We start from the raw sequence: 15,068 nt of genomic DNA, 5'->3' as shown, positions 1-15,068 counted from the left end.
ATTGAAAACAAGTTTTTCCAAAATTTTACTAAAGAACGGTAAGTTGGATACAGGCCGATAATTATTAAAGATGTTGGGATCTAAATTGCTCTTCTTTAGAAGGGGCCTCACCACCGCCATTTTAAAGGAGGCGGGGAAGACCCCCGTCTGAAGAGAGCAATTCACCATGTATAAAAGCTGATCCTCAAAGAATCCACAAAGTGTTTTGAAAAATGGTGTGGGAATCGGATCTAATAAGCAGGTTGTGGACTTTACTTGGGAGAGGACTCGACCAAGTGTCCCCACATCAACCAGGGCAAAACTCTCCAGTGTTTCCTTGGGTAAAATCAATGATCCAGGTGTGTCAACATTGGAAATCTGTTGGGGTAAAAGACTCGATCTGATGTCATTGATTTTATTTCTGAAGTGGTCTGCAAAGTCCTCACAAAGGGCGTCAGTTGGTGTTTTGGAGGATCTATTAAAATCTTTGTTTGTTAAAAGGTCAATTGTGGAGAAGAGGAATTTGTGGTTGTTTTTATGTTTGTTGATTAGTTTATGGAAATGGGAGATTCTTGACTGTTTGATTGCGTTATTGTATGTTTTGAGATGTTCACGTAAAATTTCATAGTGAACTGTCAGTTTTGTTTTTCTCCATCTCCTCTCAGCACTCCTGCATTTCTCCACGGGGGTGTCGGTCTTGTCATATTTATTTTTATTGAGAGTGGAGCCACCAAGTCCAGCGTTGATTTTATTTCATGGTTAAAATTGTCAACAATAAAATCACATGGTGCTGGTAAAATTTCTGCAGGAGTGCTCTGTAAAATCTGAATAGACCTTACTCCCCTTAGCTCTACAGAGTGTTTTAGCGTCTATCAGCCCCCAACGACAGCTGTCAGCTGTCTAACCCTTAACGATGCTATTGCTGTAGTCTTATTCACCAGATGTACAGCGCTGGGATAAAGCCTTATATCCTGATGTCAGACCCCTCCTGATATCTCTTTTAAAACATTGGCCTGTCACTTCCAGAGTCGTAAGAGCTTCTTCGACTTTGGTTCGTTCATGAGCTTTAAGGAAACAACATGGCTCCTATGAAGATGCGTCGTCTTTTATTTCTCAAAATGGTAAAACAACGCGTTGATAGTTAACAAAGAGCAAAGAAAATGGATCAGGTGAGCCATGAAATATGATAAGGAACTAATTTTTCCAATTATTTGGACACTAGATGAACAGAGCAGAAATGCCCTTTCTTGCAATGTTATCGAAAGGAAAATTAATTTGTGTATCCACCCTGTGATTCAGATCCACTCCAAAATATAATGAATTCTCCCTTGGCCTATGTCACACCCTTCCACCGAGTCTCATGGAAATCTGTCCAGCAATCTTTTCTGTAATTCTGCTGACAAACAAACAAATAGACAAACCGAGCCGAAAATATAACCTCCTTGGTGGAGGTAAATAAGTTGATCAAACAAGTCAGTCTAGGTTATTCACATTGAACTGGTACAAATGTATATATATATATATATACACTGAGTAGTTATTGGTGGGTTGAGTGATTTTCATGGCGTGTATATCACATTGTGTGCAATGCTGCTGAGAAGGGAGGTTGAGTTGACTCCAAGGAGTGTATTGTGATGTAAATGTGCTAAGGACATTACCAAGGTCTACACTGGTCATGATTACTTTATCTTTGCATTGCAAATACAAATGGCATGTGTTTGCAGGTGAGCAGAGAGTAAATGGCAGCCTGCGGAGAAGGAAATGAAGAGGAAAAATTACCTTCATTTATTTATCATAAAGGAGGCATGAGATGAACAATGCTTAATTCTAACCACATGACAACTTTGTCCCGTGATGTTTCCTTGCAGCATTGGGACCTGTTTCAGAAAGCAGTAATCAAACTCTCTGGGCCTAATCCTGAACCCTGAGTTGACTAAACCTGAGATGTTGTTCCAGAGCAGCTGATCATAGTTAGTTCAGTCAACTTTGAGTGGGTTGAACCTGACATACAAATCATCCTCATTGGAGCTCTAATACTAGGATTCACCAGGACAACCGTTAAATAAAAGGCTTCCATTTTAATCTAGTGGACATAGAGATATTAGGCCGAATGCATTTATGCAGATTTTTCACATTTATCTTTAAAGAAAAGGGCCTGAGTCAGAGCGAGGGAAAGTGTCAGTAAGTTAATGCTTTATGCAGTGTTGTCCAATAATAAAGGTTTTAAAAATATATAGCCTAGATCAAAGACATGCCGCCTTTGTCGGCGTTCCTTCATCGCGGCACTGTTACAGAATCTCTGTGTGAAAACACCTACAGAGATGATTGCAAGATCACAACCTGATCCAGTAATAATGTGTCAGGTGATTTGCAGGTTAAAATACCGCAGATTATTTGGATCTTTGCTCAAAAGCATTCAGTTGCTTTATTTGAGCTAGTCAATTTACACACAGTCACTGAAATGCTATGTTAAGCCTATTTTTTTAACTCACTTTCAAAGTACATTCTGCAGCTGCATCATGATCCTGCTCACTCATTACATTCACATATAGCCTAATCTCTAATATTAAAGGAATTAAGTTTCACTAGTGCGACCAATCACATCACGAGTAATAGAGACAATTATTCATTGATCCTACGTGATACCAATTTTTACTATTTAAACTGAGATTTCACATAATGTGATATAAACATTTTTAATTAACTGCTCAAACAAACTGACGGCTGTCTGCAGAGTCACAGTGTTATTAAAATATGACATGCAGAGGTTCTATTCTGAGTTGTTGAATATTTGAATGTGAGAAATGACACTGCATAAAAGCGATAACTTTAGACAGTCCTGAGTATGGAAGTAAATCTGTGCCAAAAGATTGAAAAGCCATTGAATTTCTAGCACTGAATATTCAGGCAATGAAATTATGTATCTGAATGTTTAGATTCTGAATTTTGGAATGTACTGTAACTCTTTCTTTTCAAATGTTCATGAATTCAATGTTAAAAAATGAACATTACAAAAATAGAATTTTAACGTTGAAATTTTAACATTGAATTGTAATCATTGTTTTTTGCATCTGAATTAAAATGCTTTTAACATTGAATTTTTTAACGTTGAATTTTTAAGCCTTGGATTTTTTCAAGTTTAATTTATGAACATTGAAAAATAATGAGTTAAATTCAGTCAATTCATTCTGATACATAATTACAACGCATAAATGTTCAGTGCTAGAAATTCAATACCTTTGTAATTTCAACATCCAATGACACAAACTTAATTCCATACCAGTAACAAGCTAAATTTTGTTTCTGAAATTCAGTAATCTCTGCTATTTAAGCACATTGAAATGCGCTTTGATACTGACTGAATGAATGAGGATATAAAAGGGTGTGTCTGGCTCTGTAAGAGGAAGGAGACTCTCAGGGTTTGTTGAAGAAAACCTGCCAGTGGGCAGGTTAGGTAATTAGAGCCAGTTACCACGGTTAGCTTTATTTCTGAACCCGAAAATCCAGAGTTTCCCCTCATTTCAGGGTTAACAAAGTCAGAGTTTTCACTAATCCTGCTCTCTGAAATAGGGCCCTGGTCCACATCTCTCCAATCACTGCTCAGCCAAGTAACAAATGATCATTACCTCATCTCATTTTGAGAAGCTCGTGGACAGGTGTTATATGAATAGTTGTGTCAGATACTTTAAAGCAATATCTTGCTCTAGCGAGACATTTTTACTTTTTTGCACAAATGCTGAAGCCACCAATATTGGCTGCCCCAGGTATCTATAATACCTCATTTGCTTTCAAGTAAAAAAATCAAATAGATATATTCTTCAACACAGCTTACAGCAATGTGAGGGATTTTTTCTCAGCACAGCATACCTTAGACAGATTAATTCTGCCTTGTGCAGACAGTAGGCAGAAAATGTGTTTGTGGAGCTACTGAAGCTCACACAGAAACACTACGAAACAACATTTGCAGGGAATTATTTATCAAATACTTACAAGTCAAGTGTACATCTGTGAGCATTGGACATCTGGGTAAGCAATACCCAATACATCCCTAACCAATACAGCCTTGAGTATATGCATCAGGCCCCATGCAAAGAATTAAATACTGGTTTAGAATAATTTGCATATCAACTAATCAGCTAAGCAATGGCATCAGCTCTTGGTTTGTAAAACCTGAATGTGGAGTATTAGTTGACTGAATGGTATCCACACTGAAAGCTGCAATTAGTCTTAATAAGGCATAAAGCAAGCACTGTTATGAGGAAATCTAGTCAAACAGTAACAGACTGCCTGTTTTAATGGTAAAGCCCTCAGGAAGATGACTCGTTGAAAACAAACACATTTAAGAAGAATTGATCCATAAATGATATGTAACATCTGATAAAGATTGCAGGAATAACAAGCAGAAAGGACAAAATATGTTTTATTTCTTTATGTTCTTATTGTTTTATCTGTTCTATTTGTTTATTTTTGGCTCACTTTATTTTGGGTATTTTATTTATTGTATCCCAATATTTTCTGACTGCTTCAAAAGCTGCTGTATGAATAAAGCCTATCACTATTATAAATATGCTAAATACCATTGTAATAAAATCATAGGAATATGTTTGAGCCATGGGCGGAAAATAGAAAGACACCACAAATGTGAGAAGTATAATATATAAATAATAATATAAAACTATTAAAGGAGGATGACTGTGATATTTCTCTAAGGATAAAACCACTATATTGTGGTATTAAATTGTCACCCCAGATTTATCAGGCCAGCAAACGTGACAACAGCCCACTAGCAGCCTTTTCGTTGGCCGAGATAAGACATGATCGCTTCTGAAGTGTGGGGACATTTCAGCACCGGCTAATTAATTGTAATAAGGCAGGCTGGCACATACGTTGGCAATGACAGCCATGGGGTGAGAGGCACGAGCTCGGCTTCCTTACCAGTGTGGAGTTTGAGCCGGCAGACCGCTGCGCTCCAGAGACTTGCTCTGGCACTCACCTAGATACACATCTGCTCTGATTAATCGCCTGCTTCGCCCAGTGCATACATTTCATTATCAGCTTTAAGTGGGCGAAAACAACAAGGATCAGGGCAAGGAGCAGAGCTGTGACGAGAGAGAAGATGAAAGGGGAGAAATATGAGTGGAATATATTGGGTGTGTAAAAAAGGTGCAGATTTCTAATGGCACACCCCATTTTCCTCTTGGTCACATTAAATAGTGTTTGACCTTTATCGACCTCTATTGATAACCAGTTACCACCAGTTTTATCTGCTCATACTAAAGTCTCCCATCCCTTTTATCATTACCATTAGCTTCACAATCATTAGATACAACACAAATATATAGTGAAAAAGGCAAGTTGATAGCTTCTGTGGGCTAAATATTTTAAGACACATGTTGCTCTCTTTTGGCAGTGTGCTGTAGTTGGTAAGGGTTATTTAACACATGGCTAAGTAATGGTAGAATCGCCATGGTTAAAACCCCTATAGAGCACACATAGATGTATTCAAAGAAGCTTCTCATAGTTAAGAGCCTTGCTAAAAGGGTCCCTTCACAACAGCATTTGAGAAGGGTAGAGAAACTGCATTCCGCAAGTAAAAGTAGTTTTGACGAGAGGGCTTTACACTCCAACACAAAACTGATGAAGGCTGAACACTCACTCAGGCTACATCCACAGGTAATTCACTAAGATTCTCTTGTCCATCCGCTCTTTTATTGATTTTATGATTGTTCGTGTCCTTGCTTGTCAAGAGTAAAGCTCCTCTGAGTTTGGTTTCAAGATGTGAGGAAAACTCAAAAGAGCATGGTACACACCATTCTAACACACACAGACTTTGTATTTCTTGCCAAGCTTGTTCTCAGTTTCAACATAGGGCAACACTGCCATCCCCTGGCATCTGTTCATTACTCTGACTTTTAGCCGTACAGACTTTGCTGCAAAGGCACCAAATGTGTATGAAAGAGTAGTTATATGCAGGTCTGGTATCCAGCCTTCAGAGCACAGCAGTGGAACTTAAAATGAAATAGGTCAAGGAGATTTAGATCTGGGCCATTATTGTCAAGGAGAACAATGAGCATAGACTTTGGAGTAATTGGTAGAAAAGGGTAAGCATTTGTCATGTAAGTTCAGACTGGGTTCTGTGCATAAACCTAATAGGGTTTCACACAATTTACAACCTATATTTCCTTTGTTGCAGCTAATGCTATATTACCTATTCCCAAGTATAATTAATATGTGTCAGCTTTCAGCGGCTCGATAGAGATACCCTCAGTCTTCAGTTTAGAACACCACGGACTGAAACAGTAAGGCTTTGAATTATACTGTATAATTACATTTTTACTTATGCAATAGGGGAGATTTCACGTAATAGTTCCAAGACTTCAAGTCAATCATTTAAAAAACTAGAGACCATCTGGGTGTGATGGGATCACACTGGCTGCGAGGCCAAATCGGGTCAGGAGCCTCATGTGGTGGGGCGATGGCTTCCAACCCCCCTACTTTTGCTGCCCTCGCTCGGTCCACACCCATCTTTGAACTTGATCTTTATTTTAACTCAACTACACACCTGCATAGTTTGGTGACTGCATTTTGCACAGAATTCGGGCCAGGGGTATGAAGTATGTGTGTGTGACTGCAATACTAACATTTTGATATTAGGCAGGTTGTTTGCCATTTTCGCCAATTCATTTTGCATGTTGCTTATGCTTGTTGACTAACACTAAACCAAGTAGGCCTATCTGCGGGTGAACAACACAACAGGACATGCCCTCAAAATGGTCAAAATTTGGTTAGGTTTGGATCATGGTTTCGGTAAAATTAAGAACTTAATCCAGGAAGTTATCTTTGGGGATGGGTAGTAGTAAGGCTGATGGGAGTATTATAGTTGCATAGTTCATGAACCGATGTATTGGATGACTTAAAATGTTGACCTGATGATGGTGCTTTATGGAAAGTTTAGGGATTATTTCAGAGGCTATTACAACATCCATTACAAAATCATGACATATTTTACCTAAAAACAAAATCCCAAACCTCACGGTCTGGATCAGAGTGGTGTAGCATCCCCAGAGCCATGCCAACAGGTCAAAATAATAAAAATGAAAACGACATTTTAAACTGTAGCCTTGTTGATTATTTTCTAAATACATTGTAGCAGTGATGGATAATCAAGTTCAAATGAGTTACAAAAATGAAAGTAGAAAACACATGAAATGCTGCTGCAGTAACAAAAGTTGGAGATGTAGGTTATTTACCCTCCTCTGAACGGTACCATTTGTCTGTGATGACCAGGTCTGTACACAGAGCAACTCCCTGTGTTTCAGGGGTACAGATAAGGGTGAGGTACAAAGACCGACCCTCTGTCCCTCTGTGTCTGTCTCTGTTTGCCTCACTATCTGCTGTACTGCCTGTCAATCTGTCTTCATCTATCTCTTTCCTTAACTTTGTTAACTCTCAAACAGCCACACACACACACACACACACACACACACACACAGACACACACACACACACACAAACACACACACACACACACACACACACACACACACACACACACACACACACACACACACACACACACACACACACACACACACCATGCCTCCTTTTCAGAATAGATAAAGCTCTAAATTGATTCAGAGATACTTGATGAACTTCTGAAGAGATGAAGAATACTCAGAAACCTTGGAAGCAGATCAACCTTATTGGAGAAGCTTTTCTGGAGGCAGAAACAATCTGAAGCTTGAATTTAACCTCGCCGAGCAAAGCCTCAAGTTCTGTATGTCTGTCTGTTTACATAACAACAGAGTAAAGCCCAGAGGGAAAGGTAAGACGAGGTAGCTAAAAAAGCCAAAAATGCCCTCTCACGAATGAATGAATGAATCAAAATAAAAAAGGTCTTTTGAATTCCTAAACCTACAACACTAAAATAACTATTGAGTTGTATGAATACTATGTACTATATACTGTAACACTTTTTTTTTCAGTATTCTAGTTCCCATTGAATTTTAATTTTACTATTCATAAATGATTTAGATTGACTTCATGAATTTTACTGTAACAAAAACATTTTTCAGTGTATTTCACATAGTCTACTCTCATCTGAATTTAGATTTAGATTTGTGGATTCTATATTGAGTTCAATGATTCATGTTTGACAGTTAATCTGCAAGCGTTATTTGGCTCCTGCAGGTAAAGTCAACATACTCAGGTATTTTGCAGCTACAACTTTACTTGGTCTGGTGCTAGCAGTAGCATATGGCGGCTAACATGGCGATCACGGCCATGCAGAGCCTATAGCACCAACTTCTGACCAAACTACGCTGTAGCCTAGTTTATTCTCCAAACTAGTTGATGGAAACGCACTTAATTTGCATTTCCATTTTTTAACGTTTAATTTGCTTGACAATTAAATGGAAACAGCTTTTTACTATTATCTGATAATTGACAGTGGCTGTGGTTCAGCAACAATCAGATAATCTGACTTTAAAGTTTACTGAACTCTAATAGGCCATTTTTCACAGAAGACCTTTTGAAATGTCACAGAAGGAAAACCACAGGTGTAAAGTAATAATAAAGTTAATGATGGCTGAACTCAGTGTCATGGCTCACTGGAACACTGCTGGAGCTGAGCCTTCATTAATGTTATGACTTACACTTGCACATTTCCTAAATGACCAGATAAAGCAGGGGTGTCAAACTGATGCAGTAAAGGGCCGCTGTGGCCGCAGGTTTTTATTCCACCCAAGCAAGAACACACCTGATTCAATAAATCAACCGTGTGAAGGCAATTCAGGTGTGTTTGATACCCCTAAGTTAAAGTGTTTGCTGTTAAAAAAATACATATTATTCTGTAGCAAGATTATTTCTGCCCCCAGGAAACATGAAAAACACTAGCCATAAGTTTATGTCAGAGTGTATCCAAATGTTGTGTTGGGAATTAGAGGTAAGAGTCCCTCTGATTTCTTCTTTCTTTACTTTGCATGCAAGATGATTGGGAGTGTGGTTATGCTGTGTGTGATAAAATATGTCAAAGTGCAGCATGTGTGGGGGAGCACTTAATGCATGCAACACGGAATATGCTAGCTTTTGAAGACACTACTCAGACCACACCACAGCTTCACACAGTTCCAGCTCATGAACACTTGCACTGTCATTTTTGAGGATTCATCCATCACCAACCAAAATTCAACTGCAAAAGCAAGCTCACAGGAGCCACAGCTAGTGGTACTGGAGCCTTGTCTGAGGAACATACATGGCTAAGCTTCTCTTTGCTGTTTGAAAGCGGACCTTATGTATGTATTTCCTCTTTCTCACCCCCTTCAGCTCACTCAGGATTACAACTAGTGATCAGATCCTTAACTTTGAAACCCTAGACAAACTAGTTTTTAACAGTTGCAAGACAGAACTAACAGTAATAATAAATTGAGTGAGTCACCGGACTCTTTTGACCTCACAGGGCCACAGATAGTACATCAAAAGTTGTAGTGTTTTATTAGCCTTTTAGTATATTAAATAAGGCTTCTGCCACCGAAGCAGCTTCTCAGGTAATGACAAGGGTGAGAGAGTCAGAGAGAGCGAGGGCAGATCCCCTACTCCTTTTAAGGCCCGCTGATTGGCTTGAAAAGATGTCAGGTGGGGAAAGGCGGGACCTACAGCCGGGGAGCACAAAGAAAAACAAGAACACAAACAAACAACCCTCATAGCCGTAACAGACACTTCCTAATTTTCTTGCCAAGAGTTTGATGAGAAGATCAAAACTACTATCCGCTGATTCCACTGTACCTGTAACATATCTAAAGCTCACTAATTAACACGTCATAACTCTTTTGTTTATTCTGCACAAAAAACTGAAGTGTCGTGGTTTAGAGAAGGTCATGTTCTGGACCTTTTCTTGGCGGCATTGCACTTCCTGTGTTAATTAGTGAGCTTTGGAGGTGCTGATTGGTACATTGTATATTTAGGGGGAAAAAAGTAAACTTTAAATGTAAACTTTCTCTTTATTTCTTTAACCCCAGAGGTAATTAAATGTGCATGAGCATCAAACATTCCCTTTCCAGTGCGTTTTCCAGTGCTCCCTGCTTGTTTGGTTGAGGCAGTTCAGCAGAAAGACCCTGGAAGAAACAAAATATATTACTAATTAAGCTCAAACAAGCTGGTACCTCGCTGCCTAACTGGGAGCTATTAAACTAGTTAATTCTACACACACTACAATCCAAGACAAGGTGTTGACGCAGTATCTTTGGCTTGCCACCGTCTCACTACACTACGTGCCATGATAAACACAGATACAGCCATGCAAACATACTACTTCTGTCGGATCTCCGATTGAGTCCCAGGTGTCTGAGTAAGGGTCATATTTCTTCACACTCTGCAGGCAGGTCCTTTTAGAGGAGGAATAGCCCCCAGTGAAGTACACACAGCCCAGCATGGACCCAGCCCCACACTCTATCCTCCCCTCCGTCATGCTGCCAAGCGGGATCCATTCTTTTGTGTCTGGGTCAAACATTCAGAAAGGGTGGTCTGGCCTCCTACCAGGTATGGGCTGCTGTTCAATGTCACCAGGCACATCCCCATACTCTGCAGGGAGCAATCACATGACAATGACTGGGTTTCAATCCAAGCATTTTTATGTAAATATGTATTTATTGAGTTATAGAGGCCATATTTTCTGCACATACAATGAGAGCAGTTGTGATTTGTATCCCTGAGAAGTTGTTTTTTTTATGACTACATTTGACATCAGAACTACCTGGATTGGGGAAACATGTGCTGCCCTTCAGTCCATTAGTGAGCATTGCTGATGTCAGGATCCCTGTTCTGCCAGCCTCTCCCTTTCCTTTTGTGCTTGTCTCTGTCTGCTGTTCCCTGCATGTGTCTCCACTCTTGGTGTGTGTCTGTCTGGAGCTGGTAGGCGTTGTTCCACCCAGCTGTATCCAGTTCCACTGATAACCTGCTCTGCTGCTTAAAAGGCCGGATGGGGGACACCTTCGGTGCCAGACCATTTTCCTAATTTACGTGGTAACTTCTCGTCCGTTGGCTCCCGTACTTTGTTGGTTTGATTCTTCGCGTATTTGTTTGTTAAAGATTGTTTCTTTGTTGCCTTTTGTTAAAGTTTCCCGTGATCCCGTTCCTGTCTACCCTTGACTGTCACGTTTTGTTTGGTCCCTTTTCCCCTGTGTTTGGATTCCCTTGTTTTCTGTATTATAAGATATTCGTTTAAACCGTTCTTTGTGTCCTTGTCTGCATTTGGGTCCGATTCAACGTGTTATTCCCCGCACCGATCATGACAGCTGCTGTATTCCCAGACTGAATCCAACACTTATGTGCTATTGGTTCTGTACCCCCCACTCACATAACTTGTAAGGTCAGTAAGGTCCGAGCGCTGAACTTCAGACAAAGGGCACCAATGGTAACCCCCCAAATATTATCATCTTGGAGCTTGATCTCGTCCTATTAAACCCCACGGACGACTGTTTGTTTAAGGGGAACATGGAAAGGTTTCTGTCACAGTCATTTAGCTTATTTTAACCACACATTTTCAGCAAGGCATTGCTGAGGTTTGTCGGAGCCAGGGAGGAGAGATGTTTTGGTCCGATGTTATGGTCATGACCCAGCCACCTGACCACTGCCTCCATCACCACTTCCTGGTTTTCCTCTGCTAGCACAGTCCTCAGGCTTCTGGGATCCAGTCCAAGAATTCCCTCTTCTTTTATTACCTCGTGAAACTTACAGCAGTGTTCAGACTTCATTCGTTAGGAATCTTCATTAGATCAGTAAAATGTTTTGTACCCTAGAAGGGAGCACTTACTGTATAATAGAACTAAGCTGTTAGTCTGAACTCGTTGTTCAAGTGTAAAATTTCCTTTTTTATTAAATCACTTCACCTTGGAAAATCATTCCGTGACATGATTTTGTTCTGCTTTCACCTTTCTCTTCAATTTTTGACACTGCGAAAAAAAATTATGAAATAGAAAGAACTGATCTCTGACCTGCCTTCTAGCAGCCTGCAGGCTTCTTTCTCCGCACCAGGAAGGCCTCACAGGCCCTCTTCACAGCTCCGAACTGCAGCAGGTCAGGGGCCTTCAGCAAGCTCTCCACGTAGAAGCCTGGTATGTTGCAGAGTCAAAGTCATTTCTGCTCCGTTGATAGGAAACCTGGAAAATGTTGGCACTGACATGACACTTACAGACGCACTGCTTGCATTCTGTAAATGGGAGATACAACATGCATCAAAGCTTCTGTTGAATAATCATATTATTTTGGGTAGTGATAGTGTCCTGCATTATTTTAATATCTGTAAATGTTTGTTTGATAAGTTCATTTTCAGTAAATTTAGAAAAACTATAAGGATACAGGTGTATGTTGTTGTGAGGCACCCTCTTCTGCTACTGCACATAATATCTACCTACAGGTAATAATAAAGTAAACTGAACTGAACTGACCAAAAGCAAAAGTGCTAAAAACGCAAAAAAAAAGTGCTAAAAACTGCAGTTCATCGCATTGCCATTTGCGGTTGGCTCCAAAAGGGAGTCAATCCCCACAGACCGCTTGTTAACCCCCAGGTTTTGGTCCCTATAGCTTATTTACCTATTGTGTGAATTTCTACTAAGGCTTAAGGGGTCCTATTATGCTTTTCCTTAGTTTCTGTCATATATATCTTGTAAAGTATACTCCCGCAGAGTCAGTGTCAGTTACAGTCAGTGTCAGTTACAGTCGTGGAAGTATTAAAAAAAGGTGATGGTACAGCCCTCGACATTGGCTGGCCTAGCTTTTTAACACTGTCAATTTAGGGGGAATGTGAGTGGCCGAACGGCCCCTCCCGACTTGGACTGCTCTGCTTTTTGTTAAATCTGATTGGCTCAGCCTGGCCCACACATTTTTGCATTACAGTGCTGATCAAAAACCTGCTTTATGACGTAACGAGGCCTTGCTTGTAGTGGTCACGTGATTGCTCATCACTCCCTAATTTGAGAGAACACGCCTGCTACATGTTTGGTTGTGTAGTGTTTGGTTTAAAAAGCATTTTTTCTGACATTGGAAATCAGTGCAATATTTTCTCTGCCTATTGCTAACAACTTTTAACATGCTAGCACCAGAGAAAGTTCTAATATTTGATGCTTGCATTCAGGGCTTGACATTAACACCAGCCGAATGCGGGTGAATTTCAGCTGTCTTGGGTAACACAGTCACTTTGGTTGATTTTAATTCAATTGTAGTCTTCTCAAAGGTCATCTGAATTAATAAACTGTTGACAAAGTGATACAATGACACTGCAACTCCCATGAGCAATCATGACGGACGACAAAAATAATCAGTTAAGTTGAGAAACACAGCTACAACTAAAGAAGTAGATCCAGACGTGATTATCAACTATCGATACGTGGTGAAAAAAGAAAAGAGTCTTCAACGACAAGTGGAAGGCAGGTAGAGAGGGGCTAACGTATGATGGTGTGAAAACAAAGTACTGTGAAGATTGTATTTTCTTATGGCAGGGAAAAACTAAAAGGGGTTTTGTTTGTCATTTGTTTAAAAAAAAAAAAACTTCAAATTTGAAACTGTAAAAGAACACAAATTATTAACTCATCTAATATACGGGGGAAAATTTCATGATCGTCTAACGTTTTGAGATGCACCTGTACGTGATTTTTGCTTAAATATCCTGTATATAGAGTAATAACTAAGGCTTTCAATTAAACTTATTTAAATGTTCTATGTTTTATGAATTGTTTGTATTTGAATTGCAATAGATTTCAGTGTCTATTGTTGTTGTATAAATTATGTTGCTAACAGTATTCATCTTGCCAGGTTATCTCTCTAATTAATCTTCTACATCCCTGCACCATTTTTTTCAACATGGATTTGGAGAGACTAAATGATAGTGAGCTTTTAAAAATCGCCATAATGGAGATGGCATTATGAACGTGGTAGAGTTGGTCAGGGATGCCATCACATCACTGATGAATAAAAGCCACCCAAGATCCCCGGAGGTTAAAGATGTTACAACGCTACACTATTTGGCCACGGGAAAAGCAGCGGTGAAACACAGATGATCTTGGCGTCTCTCAGCTGTTGGTCAGTAGGATTTTTCACCACAGGCCCTATCAAGACCCCACATAGTGAGGTAGCCAATCACTGTGAACAAAGAGGGTATGAACATGATGTCCCGCCCGACTTAGCTTAGGAGTACTCTTAGCTTAGGAGTACCCCCCCCCCCCCCCCCCCCCACACTCATTAGTAAAAGTTGGTCTCAGAGGCTTTGGGAAGAGATTTTAAGAAATTACTCTTAACTAAGAACTTTTAGTGCTCCCCTGAGCTCTGGAATAAAAGGATCTTTTTTGGTCTTTGTGAGGACTCGAGCAGCAGCAAGCTGAATTAACTGCAGCCGTCTGATCGACTTTTCAGGGAGACCTGTAAAGTAGTGATAGTCAAATTAAGCTTTATGAACCATTTTTGCTTTATTTATTATTATTTTCTTTTTCTTTTATGCCTTTTAATTTTATCCTGTATCTAGTACTCTTGTAAAATACATCGACTGATGCAACCTGGACACATCATCAGTGATGTTACCTGGGGTCACAAGTGTTTCGGGTCTTTCAAGCGTCATACACTCTCACCCAGGCGACCCAGCTGGGGTTGATCAGGCCCTAGCTTGTGTCCAGGTAGCGCTACCGCACCCATGGTTCTCCTCTCCTTAACCACAGCCACCTTGAGGCAACCTCTGCTGCCTCCGTGACCTCCTTAATGGCCCTTCGCTTACTGGCCCCTGTGATGCCCAAGATGTTGTAGGCTGCTGATGGGGGAGCTTCAGCTTGTTGTTCTTGCCATACAGGGCGATGCTGCTCAGGCTTCGAGGTAGGCCCAGCCATTTCCGTAGAAACCTGCTGACTCTCCTCTCAAAGCCCTCGATGGTGGAGATTGGAACCTCATAGATCAGAAGGGGCCAGAGGATTCACGGGAGGATGCCGTGTTGATAAATCCAGGCCTTGAACTTGCCAGGTAGGCCTGACTTATCCACTGTGGCTAGCCAGGCTTCTAGTTCAAGGTTGGTAGCATGGATGGCTGCCGTGTCTTTTAGGCTACAGTCAAAC

The sequence above is a fragment of the Echiichthys vipera genome (genome assembly GCF_963691815.1).
Source record: "Echiichthys vipera genome assembly, chromosome: 1".
Classification (NCBI taxonomy): Eukaryota; Metazoa; Chordata; class Actinopteri; order Perciformes; family Trachinidae; genus Echiichthys; species Echiichthys vipera.
This window is presented reverse-complemented; position numbering follows the sequence as displayed.